Consider the following 23,563-nt stretch of genomic DNA (forward strand, 5'->3'; position numbering starts at 1 on the left):
TAAACTAGCAAAATAGTCTAAATATTAAATAGTTTGATAACAAAATCAGTATATACATTTCTGTCCAATATAAAAAATGAGGAATGCATAACGTTTCGCTCAATACAAAACATTGAAAACTTCTAAAACTATCATAAAGTTTTACTCCCATATTTTTAAAGTTTTTTTTTACAATTTTCTCTAGAGTAAGTTTTCGGACGCTATTCACTGTAGTGAATTCTATTAGTATGCGCTATTTATCACAGGACGCCCGTTAGCATGCTGTAACGAATTTGGTGACAATGTTATTTTTTCAGTCGGTAGCCAAGTAATACATCATAGTTATAATCATTATTTTGAATACATTCCGTTAGATAGTCGAGTTTTTATATATTATTTGAACAGAGATCAAACAGAACGTATGTTGTGATGATTTGAATAAACAACGACAGATTTTAAAGATGACAACCTAAATAGTTATCTTATTTCTGTGTGATATATTTTATTATTACAGTTTCTGGAAAATACTGATGATTTTTTCATCAATACAGCAAAAACGAGTGGTAACTGTTTTCACTTAAACGACTAGTAGTTGACATCAGGCTACCCGAAGCGTGTTTCGAATCACCTCTGATTGAAATCCCATAGTTCTAATCACTAATCTACGGGGCATCCGTCAATTTTCTAAGACTACATGCTTTATTAACTTCCCGTAGAGTAAGTTATTGTAAAATTTTTGCATTTCTTCACGTTTTAAAGGTTTGGATGTGTGTGTATGAATGCATGGATACAATTTTTCGTCCACGTTTTCGGCCGCACAGATCAACCGATTTGAATGGTTAACAAAACATTCGATTGCTATTGATAAGGAGATATGCTGATTAGTTTTTGGCAAAAGCAGGTCTAGCCGTTTCGGATATACGGAGCAAAGAGCGCAGAAAATAGAATTCGAGTTTTTGAAAGAATGGATCATCCGATTTGAATGATTTAGAAAACATTCAAATTCGTAATGATGGGGTGAAGATTAGTTTTTGGCAAAGGCAGGTCCAGCCGTTTCGGAGATATGGAGCTAAATGTGCAAAAAATGGCAGTTTTTGAGAGAACTAAGCATCCGATTTGAATGATTCAAAAAACTGTCTGCTTGTGTTGACGAAACGATTGCTTTTGAGGAATTATTTTTTTTGTTTTTAATTTTCAAAAAATATTTTTTATACTAAATTTTATTCTTCGAATATTTCATTATGATACGGGTTCAACGTGACCTGTATTTTATGATTTAAACAACATCGATTTGTAATTTTTTTTACGGATATTTCTATCTCTCCTATATTTTTTTCAATAATCACGAATAAATATCATTCAAAATATATGTAAATAAGAATGATTTTCCAAATAAATTGGAACATATTTTGCTTAATTCAACCCGGTAAAACACTGCAATCAAAACACCCTCTCCGTATACTCGCACCCACACTGAAGAAGACTTATCACGCACCCTTGCATTTGAAGATATACAAACCTATTAGCGGAGATAATGGGAAAAAAGGAGAAAAGATCTATCTGAATTTTTTGTGACGACCCTTCCATTTCTGTGAAAAGAAAGAGGGTGCGAAAATTTCCCTCATCTTAACACTCTGATGCGAAGAGAATCATATTTTATATCAACTTTTTTCCGTTCGTTTTTTTAGGTGATTCAAGAAATTAATGATTTTCTTCTGGTAACAATGAGCCATTAAGGAATGAAGCGTCGTAGAAGATTCTTTTCATTCTTTCGCTAAAGGATGATGGTCTCACGATGTGGACCATCGCTCGATTTGCGGAAGGCGACCCACCCCGTCCTGGTGATGGTGTGAGCAGGAGATTAGCCAGCATTCGGCTACGCGAGCATCAAGGACCTATAGACACGACCGCAGATCATTCCCTCCATCCACTACACATTCCGTTTTCAGTTTTGATTATAATAGTATACTACGATTTCGAGATCTGTCTTCTGACTTCACACATTCTCTAGTTTGTGATTTTAGTTTGTGTGAATATAATCACTTTATAGCTTGGAAGATTACATGGACTTGAAAACAATGATTTAGAAATTAATCAATTTGAAAATGTCGATTTTGCGAGCTTATTTTGTCACACTTTTTCTACAATCATTAGTTATGCGTTATTGATGATATTTTCATTTACTATTGAAACGTTTTTAAACAAATATCTACCATAGTATTGTATCTCGAGTGTTATTAAACGTATAAAATGTATTAAAAATTTGATCGGAAGGTTGGGTGTTCAAATCACATCGGGGTCACCAATTAAGCTTTTTTTTTTATTAAAGTGAATACATTTGTTAAAGCAATTTATTATATAAATGTAAGAAACGTGTTAAAAATATAATCGGTGACAAATATTGAGATGTCATGGTTCTCTTGTGTTATGTTTCATCCAAAACAAATATTGTCTGGAGCCGCCACACACACACACACACACACACACACACATATATATATATATATATATATATATATATATATATATAGTAAAAATGAATATATATTTTTAAAACATTATAACTCATCAAATTCTATATGATTTAAACTATTACTTAATGATACAGCTTTTCGACACACATGTTTGACTTCAAAATACACTTTTTCGATCTTACACGGTTTAGAACATTTTTTTTTTTTTAATTATGAAATTTATTAATTTCTACTGAACCCCAATTTGCTTATATCTACAATAACATCTTAGTTGTTTTTTTTTGTCAAAATCCAACACTACAAAATGTATGTTAGAGTTACGAATTCTTAGTAGTCTATGTTTATGATGGCAATATGTTGATAAAATGGGAACTCCCCGATTCATGATCCAAACTAAATTTTTTGTATGTATAAGCTAGTTTGGTTGAAATACTAAAACAAATAGCATCATTTTTCCAAACTGTTTTTACACAGTGTTTAAATTAATTCAAGGTTAGCAAATAGAGGATTATTTTTTACAAAATCTATAATTCATAAAAAAAATATTTTGACAATGGCAAATGATAAAAATAAAAATCTAGAGAGTAAAAGAAAGTATATTTCTTTTCAAACTAAAATTGAAATTTATAACTTTGAAATAAATATTCTTATAATTTAATAAATATGTTTGATATCAAATATAATAACATTTATTGTTTATTCATCATATTAAAAACTGACAAAATGGGCTTTTTTATAGTGATTTACCTTGAGCACAATTTTTCCATATGCGAGTGAATTTTACGAGTTACGCGGATTTTTAAGGAACCTATCTTCGTGTAAAGCGGGGGATTTTTATTATATTACTAGTTCTCAAAAAATAGTATATTCCTATATTTAAAACTAACATAAAAGTAATCTGAATAGTATTCAGATTCAGTGAATAGAATGAAAATGCTAAAAATTAATGATTGATATAAAATAATGATAATTATAATAATAATATAATAAGAAAAATATAAATATTTTTGCTTACAAATTATGATAATAGTTATTACCATTACCAATTTTTATTTCTTATAAAATTTAGTTGCAGATACGTTTTGTAGGACTAAAAATATTCATGTTATCCTCAAAATATTTGATCTGCTTTTCCAAAACCAAAGTTACGAACATAATGCACCGGTCAAAATCAATTTTATATCAAATACTAAAACTATAATACAGTCAGGTATCGCTTTATGCTTGCGTACATTATCAAAATGTACACTGAAATTTTAATGTTATTTACTGGAACGTTTATTATTTATGTCGCGTGTAAATTTTGACAATTTCATAGAATTTAATATGGACGTAATTTATATTTACAGAAAATGTAATGAAACACTAATATTCCACAATCATTACTGATGCATATATGTAAAATAATAATATGCCATTGCGTTTTCAATCACACGTCAATGTGAATCAACATTACCGATATGTCCACTGTATATCTGCAAATTGCTGTACGTGCTTATAGATGTGTGAAATTATAAATGAGGAAGGTACATATTATATATATATATATATATATATATATATATATATATATATATAAATGTTATAATTTATATTGACGCAAAACTAAAACATTCACACATATGTACGCATCGCTTTTCACATACATACCCCACATTGAATTATTGTTTCAATGAAAAAATATTTATAGAGAATTTTATTGCAAATATATTATTATTTAAATAGTTCTACATATCTACATTTAAAAAAAAAATTTTAGAAATATTATAATGCTCATAAAAAATATTTTAAATTCCTTGAATATTTGAAACATACACAGAAAATAATATACCAACGCCCTTAAACTATAGTTTGATGATTTTTTCTATATTCTATGTATCATCAGGTTCTAAAGATAGGTATGAAAGTAGATAATTGTGTTCATAAATTTTATAAATAAATTAATTATTTGAGAAAAAACATATTTCGGAAAAAATATTTGATTTTCGTGAGCTCTAAATCCTCTAAAGCTCCAAAAGCTCTAAAACCTTGAATATTTAAATTAAACACCAAAGATAATATAATAACATTCATAACCAATATTAAGTTAAATGTTTCTATTACGATGTACAGTATTACTTTTATATGACGTCGACTATTAACGATAACCAGGTTAGTCAATAATTATGTAGATAAATTAATTATTAATCAAAATAATACAATTTTATAAGCTAGTATGAAAAGATTAAAATATTAATAAACTTTTCTAAAAAATGTATATAAATTACCTCAGTGAGTAATTTTCTAATTAATGCTGACGGTTTCTAATTAAGGCTAAAATCCATAGATCAACTAGTTTAAAGTCTCCGCTGGCCTTAGTAGCTTATTAGGATAATAATTATTTAGAGAGAAATTAATTTCAAAAATATTGTTCATTTTTAGCCAGTTTTAAATATCGTGTATATTGAAAATATAAACCAAGGATAATAAATATTTAACATATTAGGTTGAATTCTTCTATGACGATTCACGAGTATTACTTCCATATTGTAGTATATGGAACGGTATTAGATAACTATAGTAATATATCAATCATTTAGAGAGAATTTTATTTCATAAATATCATTAGTTTTTGTTAACTCTAGCTAACCCAATATAAACATTATGCAAAGGTCACAAATTAAAAATATTAAAACAAAAAAATACTATAGGCGACCAAGTATGTTCCAAATTGGCTGATCCACCAAGACTCCAAATTGTTCACGATAGCAGAAGAAATCAGAAGACTTGCATCTAAGTACAAAACCAGACTAGAAGATCATATAAATCAAGTCGCCAAAGACTTGCTCTCATAAAATCTACCCAGAAGACTCAAAAAAAACTGAACCTCTATATTTAGCAAATAACATTTGATGTAAAGTTTAACTGTGAAGTTATTATTACCGTTCTGTAATTTTATATTATTTTCGAACGTAAAATGACCACCACTAAGTAGCATTTTAAAATTTTATACATATTTATACAATTTTATACAGTTGTCACCAAAATTACTGAATGTCTTACTAGGCATTATTAGATACTTACTAGATTGTATTTATATGGAAATGAAAAAATAGGTTATGTTAAGCCTTAAATAACTTGAATATTGAAACTATACACCAAAAATAACATAATAATGCTTCTCAAAATTCTTCTATGGCGATATGCGCATATTATTACTTACATATTGCACTGTATGACATAAGGCTTTAGTGTTAACTACGTTAGTAGTTAATTATGTTAAAAATATTTTTCACGGCAAATGGCATCCTTAGCGCTCACAAGCGCGTCAAATTCGAGCCCTTCGCCCCGAACGCGGTTGCATCGGGCATCGGGCATCCCACCCCATTCGTAGCACGCACTGCCCATCGTAGGGGATGCGACAACGGTGTGAGTACGTAAATACGCAGAGAGAGCGTCGCGTCGGTGTGGGGCAATTGCATTAATAAAAATCAACCCCATTAGTTTCCGAACTCTTCCAGCCTACGGTTATATACCTCCACCCCCTTCGTATTTTATTTCGTATTTCTTTTTTATATTTTGTTACGCATTTTTAACGTGTGCCAATATTGCAACCCCTATCTCTTTCTGTCGTATTGGGATCTACGCCCTCGTAGCTTGCCTTCTCGTTTCGGATTTCTTTTTCGGTAGCACCCCATCTTTTTTCCACGCCTTCTTTATATTTTTGCCAGCCATTACCGACGACTGCTGGACTACCCGTATTACCAATATTGCTAACTCTGTCGGGGTACAGTCTTATGTAACAGTTTAGATATTAAAATTAATATAAATAACCATTTTACTTATTATTACATGCATATATTCTATTTGGTACTGAAGCGTGTTATATGTCTTTCGCATTTTTAACATATCACATCTGGCTTGCATAAATTTTAATACTTCATAATTTATTATTTAATTCAATTTGCTCATTTATTTTGCCATACTCATTATTTTATCACTGTTTTCATTGTTCTTTGGGTGACATTATTTTATAGACATAACAACAAAAATATTCAAATTTTCTTTCAATCGATGATATTCGAAATATTGCAATAATTTATATACAAAATTGGTTCCTATATCTTATAAATTAATAGGTCTATTTTTGACAATATTTCTCTATTATTAAGATCAAATAAAAGCCAAGCCAAAAAATGTGCCAAGTACAAAAGCGTCCTACGAAATAAACGAAATTGGCCATATAGCTTAATTTATGCACTTAAATGCATACATTGTCTTCAACTAACATTAATAATTTCACTTATTCTGTTATTGTTTTATTATCATTGCCAAACAAATGATTTTATTTTATTGATATTAACAAAAATATTCAGAAAAAATCAAAAAAATGATAATATGTAAAATATGAACAATATCGCATTTACTTTTTGAAATTATGTCATATATATATATATATATATATATATATATATATATATATATATAGAAATTAATAGATCTGTTCTGAGAAATGATTTCTCTCTAAAAAAAACATGTTCAATGTGCCAAGTAAAAAAGTCTCTTACGAAATAAATCAAGTTGGCCATATAGCTTAATTTATGCATTTAAACGTACGAGTATACATTATATTTCCTAAATAATGATTATTTTATTTATTTTGATATTATGTTATACTCGTTATTATTCTCATTGTCCTTTAAATAAAAATCATTTTATGGATATTAACGATAATATTAAAAAACGATAATATTCAATACATTGCCAATATTGCATTTAATTTTATACAAAATTACTTGAATCTTATATCTTATATATAGCAAATTATTAGGATTATTCTCGTGCAACACTTGTCTCTTATTGAGATTAAATAATTTGTTCAATGTGCCAAAATAAAGTTGGCCATTTGGCATAATTTATGCATTTAAACCATAGACCTTATAATACAATGTAGTATAAGGTCTATGATTTAAACATATAGATCATATTTAATAAAAAAAATACTTGCGATTATTTTATTATTTAAAAATTTTATTCTTGGACAAGATTTCGCTCTTATTAATTTTAATTAAATTATTTAGTGCGCTAAGTAAAAAAGCCCCTTTACGAAATAAATCAAGTTGGTCATATGGCTTAAATTTTGTTTTTAATAATTTTGATTTTTTTGTTTTTAATAATTTACTATAGAAAGTAATATTTGTTTATTTATTTCTTTAATAATAAAAAATAATCAACAATAATAAATAAAACTTTTGCTCTTGTCAAGACAAATGAATAAGAATAGACATATTACTATTATATTATCTAAGAGTAGACATATTACTTTATATATTTATAATTATTAATAACCGTAATTAATAATAGTAAATATTTTTTCTAATTTTTTGGGAGGTAAAACAATATGCTTATCCAAGAATAGAAATATTAATTTATATATTTTCTTTTAAATTACTTTCAAAATTTAATATGAATAAACTCAAAGTAACACACTGTTATATTAATAAGCTCAAAGCTCAAAGCTGCTCCTAAATAAATGGAGCATTTATATTTATGTTACATAATACGATACAAATCAAGCAAGGTTTTTTAAAATAAAAATTACATTGAGTGCTTCTAAAAATATCAATTTTCATTCACCATAATAAAATTCGACGAACGATTATTCCTTTTGGGAGTGTACCGCGCCCCCAGAGATGGCATTGGTAAAGAACTTAGAAGATCATATTACTATTTGCAAATTCTATTTTGCGTGGCGAGAACTTTTACAATTTTAATTATATCTTTTAATTATTGGCGGATTTTGTTTGCTTTCAGCGTATAATTAAAGATATTCTGAAATTTTTTGCTCTCGCTTTGCCTACGGCCGTAATATATATTACTTCTTACGACTTTAATTAAAAATCTTTAATTATAATTTGAAAATAATCGCGCCTCTGTTTGCTTTCAGCTGTCATAAAATACGGATGCTCTGATTAATGATTTTTTTAATTGTATGCCAGTGTAAGCTATTAGATTTTTATTGCATTACTGATTTTTATATTTATAAATAATTCATTGTGTGAAGTGCAAGTGTACTCGATGCGGTTTCGATTAGATAGATTTTTAATCGCATGCATTAGGAAAACTTGATATCGATAAAAAAGCATGTCACACTTAAAATTAATATGTCAACTATTCACTTTAGAATTAAACAACTTGAATGGAGTGATGACTAACGTAGTAAGATTAAAATTTTAGATAAAACAAGTTGATTCTAATAAAAAAAATAGAGTTCAGTACATTATTGGTTAATGAGTCACTATTTATCAATATGTTGCATGGATTAACAACAATATTTTTGCCAATTATTAGTATAAATTTTAATCCACTTTCTTGTATTAACAAGGAGAACCTCAAGTTAACTTTTTTGGAATTTCGATGAAACTTCGCATGGTGATAGAGTTGATAGGCAAACCGAATAGCTTAAAATATTGTAGGCTTATGAGCAGTGGTTTAATTATAAAAATTAATTAAAGTTTTGAAAAATAGACCGCGCGAAATATCTAAGCAATACATTGTATGATCGGGTTCAAATCCCGTTAACATAAAAATTATTTTTTACCCTTTTTTTTAAATTTAATTTGTTTGAATAGTTAAATACTGCAAAAATATAGTAGGTAAAAATAGTTTTAATTACTGTAAACAGTTTGTTATGAAAATCATAACATGTTCTATAAACTGTATTTGATATTGTACATCCTAACCTATCATTTTCTCAAAAGTGCAACCCACCGGTCAACCACTCTTCTTTTTCATGTTATAGGTGTGTATCTAATAGTGTTGGAGTATATATGTTGCAGCAAAGTCTACGAAAGACGATTTTCACTTGATATTATATTCATTGAGGTCTATAACCCCAGGTAAATTTTAGTATCATACTGCTTGATATCGAACTGGCCGAAGCTGGTATCTATTTGTGATAGCCAACGTCCTTAATCATTAATAAGCATAACATTGATAATTATTTACAGACTTGAATAAAATAAATTAACAAAAATATGTTTTTTTAAGTTAACTAGCAGAGTTTCCATAACAAAAATAATAAATATCAATATATTCTACCAATTGAAAACCTTTCTAATTCCGATCAAGAAATTCCTCAAAGTAATCAAAATATTTAAATTATTCTGAAAAGCCTTTCTATTTCATCGTTCTTACAAAATCGAACGTCGTACTGGGGCAATGTCGCTTGTCATACACAACGCGTCCGATGAAACCGAAGCAAACAAAACACACCAAAACGAAAAAAAGGATTCGCAAAAACGTACACTTTACTTTTTCATTTAAATATCTTGTCAAGTGTAAAAACGATAGGAAGATATCACGCGACGGAGAGGACTAGGTGAGCGACGCGACGAACACGCATTTGGCTCAAAGTTGGCAAATGTGCGGCACCGGAATAAAAATTAGTTAGTAATTAATAATTTAATTATATACTAAATTAGTTACTAAAGGTATAAATAATTGTTTTGATAACCGTGAATGAACAAAACGATCCAAACTATCGAGATTAATGGACCGATTCTGTAGCACAACAGACCAATGTTATGGCAAGGCTATGTCATAAAGAACTTTCCATACTAATTAATGACAGAAACCATGTGGTTTCATATGGAAATATATAAATTTAAAAATTTGTGATAAAAAATGTTTTAAAATCATGAATTTGAATCAACTGTAATAAGCATTAAAAATATTGCACAATACAAACAATTACAAAAAATCTTTGTTTTTGTCACACTCAAGCGAATCTCCTATGGTATGATCTTCGATTTCTATTTTGCAAAAAAAAATTGATGTGCATATTATTACCATCAAAATCATAAAGGAAGTCATTAAAATAGAATCTTCATAATTCAACTTATCACAGTGTATTTACCCGTATTTTAATATCGCTTTGTCAGTGCATATTTTCTTATAATAAACATCGGTATAGAACAGGAAGTCTCAATTATAGAACAATTATTAGAAAGCTTAATTAGTAATATCGTATCCTATATTATGAAAATTAGATACGCGATCTCATAAAATATCATAATACAAGTTTACTTGTCTATACTATTTATATGGCTGTATTTTTTCATTTTGTGAGAAACCACTTGTTTTTTACAAGTTTATTGCCAATTAACGCTAATGTTTTATATTATAAAGTACCCGTATAATAATTTGCGTAAAAATAAATGTGTAAAAAAATAATTTGCAAAGTAGTAAATATTACACAACAACTTGTAAGAATATAGATTATTAAATTTAATAATAAAATTGCGGCTTAAAAGTTACGATATCAACACTGCGTTTTTTATTTCATAATATAATTTATAACTAGTGGGCAAATGTAAAGAAAATATAAAAAATAAATGATATATATTAAATATATAACAATAAGTAACATTTATCAATGTTACTTTCTCTTTGAATAAAAAATGCTGTGCAATTGGGTAAAAGTTTTCTATATAAAATAGATATGAAAGAAAATTGATATGAAGTTTAATTTTTCTACTTATAATTAGCATAGTTCTAAAGATGTGTTATTTTCAGTCGCTTTGGAAAATTGACAACCGAAGGAGTTTTCGAAGATTTTAGAAAGGTTTTTTTTTCAAGAAAATAAGAGAGAGCTAGATGGAAAATTAGATTTTCTCTACATAGCAGAATTTTGGGGGATATCAGAGGTTTTTCAGTTTTTTTTTTGGAAGGTTAACGACTAAAAGGTTTCGAGCTATTGTTGATAGCTCAGAGCATGTTATTTACTATTATTAAAAATAATAAATATGGTAAATAAATGAAGATAATACTAAAAAATTTATTGTCTTTTTTAGGCGAAATTCGGCCATCACTGCCACTCAAGCCGCCCCCAAATGCACGAGTGTCAGAGTCCCAGCGGGTCGGACGTCAAGTCTTTTATGTTTCTGATATGACGCTATTAAACGGTAGAAGTGATATTTTCGATAGACCTTGTTAGTCAAAATATATTTAAAACTTTTGTGGCAGCTGTAGGAAATGTTATGCGTATGACAGAAAGAACTCATGTTCAATAAATTCTGAACGATTGAATGAAAGTCCTATTTTGATACATACTAGAAGGCGAAAATGACATTTTGTAGAGCGATTATTTTATCTAACATAATTTCTAAAATTATTTTTTTGTTTTCAAAATCATTATGTTTTTTGTATTAAAGATATGAATTTTTGTACAACGTTAAAAACAAACTAGCTTTAAACGGCATTTCATCTTAATTGCATAATCTTCCAAAAATGTCAACTTGTTCAAGTAAGATTTAGCAAATTGAGAAAGTAAAATTTAGAAATTTTGATTTGGCTTACTATTTCAAACATTTATACATTCTTATAAATAATTCACTTTTACCAGGCCTTTATCTTGAGAAAGTTGAGTATCAACAAAAGCAACGCTAGTCGTTACCGAGTTTCATTAATTGGCTTTAGAAAATTGGTTTCCGAGAAAACGTCGATAGAAGGTCAAATTTTATCCATACATTCTTTATTTAGTTTTGACGTCAAACGATTCAGAATTACTCGAAACGCCATTGAACAAGAAGATGGCAAATCGGATTTTCTGGCAAAAACAAAAAGTTCTCCTTCGTGAAGTTAGAAATAATTGTACTGCTAAAAATTTTAAACATTCAAACAAACCATGATGGTGAAGATTTTTTTAGTTTTATTTATAATTAAATTTTGTAAATTACATCTATTTACAAATTATGAACAGCTTTCATTATCTAAAATTAGTAATGTATTAAGCATATGTAATGGAAAAGGTAAATGGATGTAAGTATCTAGTCACAAAACAAATAAACTCTGACTATATATGCCGAGATAAGTATTACGTTACACGATATCTCGTTGCTTACATTGTAAATGTAAACAGATGGACCGGCAATTTAAGTTTACAGTTAATGTTGATTTAGTTCTAATTCCATATTGCATTTCTACCAGATAAAAAATTAATTAGTAAATAATAACTTCTATTATTATTACATTAACTACGCGTAGGGTATATAGTATAGTAATCGCAAAAAATCGAAACAGCAAATTTTTTTAGATATCTTTACGTTTTGAAGATTTCTGAACGTTATGGCATTAGATAACAAGTAATTAGAAAAGTATGTGTGTGCGGATACAAATTTTAGTCGACGATTTCTGGAACACGGATCAACCGATTTGAATGATTCAAGAAACATTCGATTCGTAATGATGGGGAGAGGTGCTGATTTGGCAAATTTTTAAGATTTGAATGATTCAATAAACATTTTATTTGTATTGACAAAATGAACTGACTAAATATTTGGGAAGGTAGGTCTAGCGGTTTTGATGATCCAAGACAAAAAGTAAAAAAATGTCATTTGGCGGATGAAAATGATTATTAGACACATGCACATCAAATTATCAGATATTTTATGGAGATGTTAATAATAAGTATCATTTTTGTTTACAATTTTAAGGGTTCCGTACCAATGTTTAACCGTTAGACTGCGACGCGCTTAAATATTTTGAAAAATAGTTAAAAAATTTCAAAATATAATTTTTTTTTATTATTTTTATTTTTTTAACAGCAATCAGAACCTTACGTCCTATGAGCTGTTGGGCTAAAACTTCTCCTTACTTTGTATTTTTAGACTGTAAGCCAATGGTTAATCCATCCATATTTGATGATTTTTGTTATTAGAATTAATCTAACAGGGCTGACTTTTTATTGATGCAGCAATGCCGGGCAAGGGCTGTTTTCACTTGGAAACATATTGCTATCTATATTTCCAAGTGAAAATCGTTGTCACTGCTGCCTGACAACAGGCTGCTCGAAGTGGGTATCGAACCCGGGACCTCTGATACAAGTCCCGTCGCTCTTAACCGCTTACCTACGGGCAAGCCCCAAAATATAAATAAAAACCAATTTTTCAAAATATTTCATAAACCCAATTTCTTCAAAGTTTTGAAAAATTTAAAGTTTATTTACAAATTCTAATTTTTAAGAAATTCCACCAATTTGTCTTAAGGCACGATTCAAATTTTTCAAAAAATTTCATAAACCGAATTTCTTCTAAATTTTGAAAAGTTTAAAGTTTATTCACAAATTTCAATTTTCGAGAAGTTCCACCAATTTGTTTCAAGAGCACGATGTACCACTATTATTAATAATATAATTATAAAATTTAATTCATCTTTTATAATGACCTTTTTAAAGTACAAGTACGGAAAGAAAGAGTATGCGCACCTACGCTGAAAAATAATCACGACCAAAGCTCCTTTTAAATACTCCCGAAGAAACTTTAATATTTGCTGAATAGAGATACTTTCGTCATAAAATATGATACACACAAAAGACGTCTTCGCGAAATAAGAAAGAGAGAAAAAAATTCCAACGAGTAAAAGGATGATGGGTGTATACGCATTGTATCGTTATTCTGTATAACGAGTTTCTTCATTGTGACAGAGGAAAACTCTACCAGAATAGATTCAAGCAATATTTTCTTAATATTCTTAAATGTCTTTCTTTCTCGCTTTTGTTATATTATTCTTAAGTCCCTTTATGTGCGATATAAAAAGCGTCGCCGTGTTTAATCGCCTCGGATTATTGTAAACTTTCTCGTGTCTGCAACAGTAATAAAATTACAAACACTAACTTATAGGTTCTAGGGTTCCGTAACCGGGATAAAATACTATAAGCCATATTTATGGAGTAAATATGTCCATGGTGGTAAACATGTTTCACACGAGAGTATGTAGAAAAATTGTTATTCTTAGTGCACCTGTTTAATTTTGACCAATCATGTTTTCTTGATGTTAGTTCTCAATGTGATGACTGTTACAGAACTATTAAAAAGTTATACCTGCAATATTCAAATTTGTAAAACTGCCTACTTCTAAAAACTTTATTTTTATTATAATTTTATTCGATCATCTATCTACAAGAGATATAAAATCAATTGCATGGCTTAGAATTGAACAAAGAAAGAAAAAGCTAAGATCTGCATCCAGTGATGCAGTTCTTTACAGTATGATATATGAAACTTTTAAAAACTAACCTCCAAATAGCACAAATGTTGAAACAACATAGTTCACGCATATTTTGTTTATAAGTGTTTTGCGTAAGTTCCTATTATTTTGAATTACTTAATGCTGTCTCCATGTCGGAATACATTATAAAACTTGTAACCGAGAGTTGCTATTACACTTATAGTAATATTTGTTCTAAAAAAGTGCAGAGTCGTAATCAAGAATAGACCCATTATTTGGTAAGCTAATGAAGACAAAGGTGCCAATTCTCACATAAAATAGGTACGTTATGGCAACACTATGCTACAGGTCTATCCTCGTATGAATTGGTTCTAACAAACTGTAAAAAAGCTGTGCGATCAGGCGTTTCAAACATAAAACCTAACTTCACGTATGTGTTATCAAGAAGACATCATAAAGATGCACTTAAGACAAAATTGTTATTTGACGTTTGTGCGCTAAATTTAAATATATAATACGTTATTTGCCACGATAATATCACAATTTTTTTACATGGGCCGTGGTAACTTTATAAGACAATTTAGTTAAAAATGTATCAACGAAACAAACATAATATCAAAGAATTTTTTTTTGCAAAATTTACGAAAAAACAATATTTTTTATGTCACACATATATAGTTTTTTATTAAAACTTAACTGTTAGACACATTTGACGATTACCCTGTTAAAGTGCAAACTAATTCAACTTCTATTCTAATTAAAATAATCTACATATAATTGTGACAAAAGATAAATAGTTTTTTATAAACATTTTTGTATTGAAGTAGGGCGTTCAAGAATAAATATAAAACAGATAAGATATGCTTCAAAACTAATTAATTCACTTGTACCTGTATATCATATATGAAAAATGTGTTATTAAAGTACTACTCCACAAATAATTTAAATATTTACATATACATATCAATTTGTATAAGAGTTTGCAATTAATTCATTAAATTCACACGATTATATGATAAGAGCTAATAACAAGTTATATTCATTTAGAAAATATCAATAAATTAGTCTCATTCATCTAATTATTCAAGTTTATATTTGCATTGCAAGTGAAAAATTCACCCTGACGAATGTAAAAATTATATAAGATATATATATATATATATATATATATATATATATATATTCTTTTCCAAATACATCTTCAAAACGGTTTGACCGATTTTTATGAAATTTTACAATCACGTTCAGTATGGCTAAGAATCAGACAACATAATTTTTATATCTCTAAGTGACAAAGGTTGACCACGTTTAAGTTTTCGGAGCAATTTCTTTTATTTGATTTTTTATTATTCATAAATAAAAAAACACATGCATCACTAAATTTTCACTCTCCTACCGCAATCCCCTATTTACCAATAGTCATTTCAGTAATCGACTAAATTTTCATAATGCTTTCAGCCAATGAATGATTTTCACTGAAATTCGATTTCTTAATTCTTAAATTTAACCGGACCAATTTTCGCTAATTTATTATTTTAATTGAAAACTACAATCATCCTTGAATTTACAACCTCCTACCTATTTCATAATAGTCATTTTATGAATCGAATCACTTTTCACCTTACTTTCAGTTAGTAAACGTTGTTCACATAACTTTGATTCAGATTTCCTTGAGCTTATGGCCAAATTTAAACTTAACTTTAAGAAAATAAGGGTTATCCATTTAGAAAACTTTTTTTGAACCTTTCTTTGTCATTTGGTCATTTATTATTTGTTGCTAAGTTAAAAATCACATAATGTCCTAAATTTTCATCATCCTAACTTTTATATATTTTAGTTTTTCTGCTGCTTTTTATATGGTAAAACAACGTTTGCCGGGTCAGCTAGTATTATATATAAATATTTATTTGTGCGTGTGTGGTTAATCAATGGCACATATAATAATGTAAATGCATCTTATGCATAATGTCGAATGTATATTTTATCTAGTACATGTTTCTCTAATAATTCATTAATTTCTTCAAACGGTTCTATGGTTTATCGATATTTGCATATTGAACTTGCAAATAATTTCGTTTTATGTTTATTGCATACTTACGCACGTTTTCTAATAATTGTGTGCGCGATTATGTTAATTGCAAACCATTGGAATGTATTACCTATAAAATAATATTGCATACCTGTTGTGAATCGGCCGGCAGTTTTGCTTCTTCATATGATTTGCATCGTCATCTATCTTCGTCATTTACACTATCCATATTACTCTAATAATTATTTGATTTCTTATCGTATTGTAATAATTCAGTCGTGCGTCGAGTACAGTTAAAATTAAAGCCCTTGTCGTACCCGGCGTCTTAATAAAATTTATATAATATGTATCTCTATTTTATAAGCCCTGAGTAAATAGCCCTTTCACAGTAGCCCTTTGGTATTAAATTCATTTTTTATTAACAAAAATATATATAATCTGTATTTATAGCCCGTATTGCATTTTCTTATGTACTAATGATGTGAATAAATTTAAATAATTTATATAACCTGAGCCCACAGGAATAACATGTAAATAAATATTTGATTTTTAGTTAAGTATTGTGTAACAGAATTAGATAGCCCTTCTAACTTCTGATATTTATGTGTATGTTATATGTAAAGTAATGTGTTTGTTAGTCAGTCTTGCGTATTTTGTATGTGTTAATGGAAGCCGTTTTGAGTGCCCTAAGTAATATTATTGTCGCGTATAATCGTCCACTGGTAATCAGATTGCAGATTGACTCGACTAGAACGATGCAGTCCGTGAAATTTTCGCCTTTTTGAACTCATCTGAAACCGTAAAATCAATTTTAACAAGCAGAATACTATTGTTAATGATAATTAAATATTCAGAATGCAAAATGTCATTCACCGCAGTTCATATTGAACGCTAATAACTAAAGCAGATCTAAATAGTGAAATCATCATTTCCATTATATCTCATTCATAATGAACAGACATTTGATGGCAAAATCTGTAACGTGTAAACCTAATGAACATTTAGGTGCACTCCCACCATAAATGCATATGCATATACATACACTCACATACTTACACACACACACACACACACACACATATATATATATATATATATATATATATATGTGTGTGTGTGTGTGTGTGTGTGTGTATAAGTAAGTTCTTTTAGAGTGATATATAAAAAAAAAAATATAAATTAATTTTTATTTGATATGATAATTCTAATCCTTATCGAAGACATAAATTTATCTTTAATTCTCAAACGTTTCGACATACAATTTAATGTCGTCATCAGTCGATATTGGAATTGAAATATTATATAAAAAAATGTGTATGCAGCATAAAAGTTAGCACTAACATTAATACACTAACTAAAAAAAATAATTGTCAATAATCATTGTTTCCTTTTTATGTAAATAAGTATATGGTTTAACAAAAATGTATCTTTTTATATTCTTGGCTATTTTTTCTTTGATGTATCGCCTCAAAAAAAAAAACAATTCCAAAACATAATAAAGAATAGTAAGGTTTTTAGTTGTTTATTCTCAACATTTCGAAACGAGATATGTTCCATCATTAAGCTTTATACTTCAATTTGAAAAACTATTAGTTCTAATCCTTGTTTAAAAAGCACTACTATAAAACTGACAATTCAAAATTCTAATAAAATAAAATACACTTTATTCATTCAAATTTTGAAGTATCAATTGTATAGTAGTGCTATTCAAACAGGGATAAAGATCCTGATGATGGGATATATCTAGTTCCGAAACGACTAGAATGAAAAACTAAAAAACATACTGTTGGTTATTATTTTTTAGATTTAATTCTCAGACTGAAATTTATAACAATTTATTGATTGATTGATTAATCCAGGATACGTTTATTATTATTAATATATATATATATATATATATATATATATATATATATGCACAGAAACAACACAAATAAATCCATAATTGTATAGATATATTTCTGCTCCCGGCTCCACAAACATTGTACAAAAAAACACTTATAATTGATAATTTTCCACTTACTTTATAATAACGGTTAATCGCAACTATGCCACGTGTTATATACCAAAATAAACAAACAAAGATCAAATTAAACAAGAATTAAGCAGAAACTATAATTAATGAAAATGTAATTTAATTTAAATTAAAGTGGCGCGGCGAAGAAACCGCATTTTGAAAACCGCGAGTCAAAAAGCGCGCGCGTAGCGCGAAAATCAATGCGCGACTAAAAACCTGAAAATCGTCCTATCGTCTCGTAATACCTCAGCATGGGCCAGACACAGTCAAGGTGCGTCGTAATTTGCTGCCTGACCTAAAAATCTGACCAGGTAGGTCTGGGGTTTTCGATATGTAGTAGATTTTTTCTGCATCTTTGAGCGTTCGCATTGCACGTTCTGGCGACCCTCTTTCGTTCGAACATATTCGGGTCTATACCCTTCCCGGTCACGCAGGTACGGTCGCCGGCAATTCGCCGTCTCTGTCGAATCGCCACCGAACGGGACTCGAATTGCCCGGTCCGAAGGGAGTATGCGAACTTAGAATGGACGCATTTTTATTGTTGATTTCTTATTTCTATTGCACAGGGACACTTTTCGTTCCGTCTCCGTCGCGATTTACATTTCATCTTCATACAATACGTATTAAGAAACTAGCTGTAAGTGGAATTCTGTCTTAAGACAATTAAGGCATAGTGCCTTAAGGCAAATTGCTGGAACTTCCCGTACCAAAAATTATTATTTTTTTAAAAGCGATTAACATTTTTGAAAAAAAATTACTTCAAAAAAATTAGATTTTTGAGAAACAAAAAAAAAATTGTTTGAAAAAAAATGTTTTCTTTATTTTGGCATAGTTTGGAAAATCTTTTTCTAAACTTTTTTTCAAAGCAATCGTACTGCTTTAACTGCATAGAGACAAAATATCGAAGCGCGTAAGCGCCGCGTCGCCGTTTAACGAATAAACATTGGTACGGAACTGATAGGAATGTAAACAAAATGCATACTTATTGTAAAAATCTCTATAAAATATCTGATAATTTGATGTGCATATGTCTAATGATCATTTTTGACCGCCAAATGGCTTTTTGTTTTACTTTTTTCTTTAGATCTCCGAAACCGCTAGACCTGCCTTCATAAAAATTTGATCAATTCTTCTTCAGTCAATACAAGTAAAATGTTTTTTGAATTATTCGGACGCTCCGTTCTCTTATAAACAGAGTTACCGTTTTTGGCACTTTTTGCCCCATATCTTCGGAACGGCTAGACCAGCCTCCACCAAAAACTAACCAGCACGTCTCCTTATCAGTACAAATCAAATGTTTCTTAAATTATTTAAATCGGTTGATCGGTGTTCTCGAAATCGTCTACGAAAATTTGTATCCGAACATACACACACACGCACATACACACTCACACACATACATCCATTTTTTCTAAGGTATGCCAAAATATTCAGAAACCTTTGAAACGTCGAGAAATGCAAAAATTTTCATTTTCGATTTTTTTGCGATTACTATAACTTACCCTACGGGAAGGAAATAAAGATTTCTGCGAGATTTGTTGTTAGGTTGCTGTTTACAACTTGCTTTAGTTGGTATTTTATATTGTAATTAATTTTTTTAAAACTAGTGATGCATGACATCGTGCCCTATGCAAATTACTGATAACTTTCGTATCAAAAATAAATTTTTTAACAAAATTTTGAAAAGTTTGAACTTTTTTTGAAGCTGCGTAGCTGTTTTAGAGATAAAATGTCGAAGCGCGTAAGCGCCGCGTATAGTCTAACATTATAAATCTTGGGACATTATAAACGCAAAGGAATGTAAAGAAAATTTGTACTTATTATTAGAATCTCTATAAAATATCTGATAATTTGATGTGCTCATGTCTAATGATCATTTTCGACCGCCAATTGACCTTTTTTTTTATTTTCTCTATTGAATTTCCGCTGCACCTGCCTCTCTGAAAATTCGACCAGTTTTTCATATCATTAATACAAATAAAATGTTTTTTGAATCATTCAAATCGGACGCTCTGTTATCTCAAAAACTAAATTACCATTTTTGGAACTTTTTGCCCCGTTGAAACGGCTGCTCCTGTCTTTGCCAAAAACTAGTTAGCATATCTCCCCATCAATACGAATCGAATGTTTTTTTAATTATTCAAATAGGTTGATCCGTGCTCCCGAAATCGCCGACCAAATTTTATATCCTCTCCAACATACATACATACTACCCAACACAAACACATCCATTTATCTAAGGTATTCCAGAATGTTCAAAAACCTATGGATATGCAAAAATTTCCAATTTTGTTTTTTTTTGCAATTACTATAACTTTCCCTACGGAAAGTTTATAAATCAAAATTGTTAACTAGTTGTAAGTAGAGTTTTACCTTGAGGCAAATTGCATGAACTTCCCGATAAGTATAACAAATCGACTTAATGATGTCCGGTTAAATCAAATGGCTTTTAAATTTTTATAATGGATCATCGTTTTTGAGAAAACTTGTACACAAGGTCAAAAATCAGCTCACGTGCATACACAAACTTTTTCCAAATTTGGTTTCATTCGATTCAAAATTATTTGAAACATAATATCAACAAATCGGATTTTTTGCGAAAACATAACATTCTCCTTTGGGAAAATAAAAAACTCTTACGTTTTCACAAATTGTAAATAGACTCTTTATAAACGCATTTTGTCTATCAATAATTATGACATGATATATGAATTCATTATACGCTTGTGATATGTATGATAGATAGATTATACGAATAATTGTAATTATTTCGAAATTGATTATTAAAAATAACTTGATTTTGCTATATTACTTATTACACCTCATTAAAATGTATGAAACGTTTAATACATTTAATCTTGTAACACTAATTAGAGTTTGTTGTGCAAATCGTGGATAGTCAACATTTATATGTTAGTTAAATATTATTAGTCAAATTATTTGATATTTACTGTTAAATAACGTACGTTGAATCCGCTGGCTTTGATTAAATTCATATGCACGAATTTTCATACAAGTTTAGAAATAAAAATATTGTAACTTATGATCCACAAATCAAAAAAACTAATAAGTTTTAAAAAAATAAATAGAAACCATTGTTAGTATTATTATCAAAATAAGGATTGTTTCAATACATCTTCTATAATAAACACTGTTAAAAATGACACGTTTTGTTTATTTTATTACTATTTAACTAACTAACAAAAATTAGTTGATGATAATATACTTAGATAATATATATTTAAATGGTAAAATCTTTGAATTATTTAACACATTTAACTTGCAAGTCTAGTTAGAATTAGTTTGCCACCTTGTATATGATAAAAGTATTAAAGATATTCGGAATAAAGCATAGTAAATAAATTAGCAAATAATAAAATAATTTTTATTATCATTCTATTAAATTCTTTGCAAAAGCACCTTTAATCTCGAGATCAGTATCAAACATGCCATTTTCTTATCCGACTCTTTTCAGACGCCTCTATGGGAACATCGCGTTCTAGTTGGAATCTACGTTTGCTATTGGAATTTTTCAACAAGAATCTTGTATTAAATCACGCAAGATTCAAATGCTTATTCGAATCATTTATCTCTATAGGAGTTAAACGGTAACAGTTCTCATTAAGTGTTCCACAATAATAATGCAGTACATTAATAATTTGTGCAGTGTTGTACTTAGAAAAAATAATTTAGCGATAAAATGATAATTGATATTTGAGTAAGATTGATAGACAAAGATCATATTAGAGCAACCTTATTTGATGTTTAGTCATAATATAAATAAATAATAAAAACCTATAAACATAAAAGCATTATTAAAATATTTAAATTTATTCTATATAATTATAATTAATTTTAGGGTATTTATTAATCACATCTCATAGTTTTGAATTGCAAAAAATTTTTATAAAAATATGTTACTCATATTTTTTTTATCCCCCACTATCTTGGTCAAACAATATCTAACTTCCCATAGAATAAGTTATAGTAATCGCAAAAAAACGAATTTTTTTTTTGCATTTTTACGTTTCAAAAGTTTCATAAGAATATTTTGGAATACCTTAAAAAATTGATGTATGGGTACGCGTGTGTATGTATGTGTAGGTTTGTATGTGCGGATACAATATTTTTCGACGACTTCCAGAGCACGGATCAACCGATTCGAATGATTCAAAAAAACAATCGATTCCTATTGATGGAGAGACGTGCTGATTAGCTTTAGACTAAGACAGGTGCAGACGTTCCAAAAATACGTGGCTCAAAAATGACAATTCAGTTTTTGAGAAAACGGATCGTCCGATTTGAATAATTCAAAAAACATTTTACTTGTATTGCCAGGTCCGGTCGTTTCGGAGATCTAATGAAAAAAAGTAAAAAAAGTAAAAAAAAACTTTTTGAAGTCAATAATGATTATTAGACAAATGCGCATCAAAATATCAGATAAAGATTTTAATAATAAGTACAAATTTTGTTTACATTTTTATGGGTTCCGTACCAACATTTATAATGTTGTACTGCAACGCGGCGCTTAAGCGCTTTAATGTGTAGTCTCAAAACAGCTACGCAGCGCAATTGCTTTGAAAAAAAATACAAAATTTTCAAAAAACTAATTTTTTTTCAAAAATTTTCAAATTCTCAAAAATCTAATGTTTTTGAAGTTCTCAAAAAATTTTAAAGCCTTTAAAAATCATGATACGGGTAGTTTCAGCAATTTTCCTTAAAGCACGATGCCATGCACCACTAGTTATATCCTTTGTTGTTAATTATTTGAGTTAAAGTTCGTGTCTGTGGTAAAAAGCAAGACGATGCATACGTTATTTGTGTTTGAGATTTCTCAGGGTTGCTATAACCCTTAGTCAATGCAAAGGGTAGACGGTTGAGTAACCTTCGTCGGTGTATGATTTTCTGAGCCTGTGTGTGCCCTTTACAGTAGTGATCGTATGTAAATGCAATGTTTTTTCGAGACAGGTAACATTTTTCAAGTCTGTAGTTCTGGACGCATAGGGTGCATCTCGTTTCAAGAACAAAACAAAGTAAAACTCATGTAACAGACAATGCAATTGAAGTTCGGTTTCG

The sequence above is a fragment of the Ctenocephalides felis genome, unplaced genomic scaffold, assembly GCF_003426905.1.
Source record: "Ctenocephalides felis isolate EL2017-DRISC unplaced genomic scaffold, ASM342690v1 CF-g0.4_SCAFFOLD_01886, whole genome shotgun sequence".
Classification (NCBI taxonomy): Eukaryota; Metazoa; Arthropoda; class Insecta; order Siphonaptera; family Pulicidae; genus Ctenocephalides; species Ctenocephalides felis.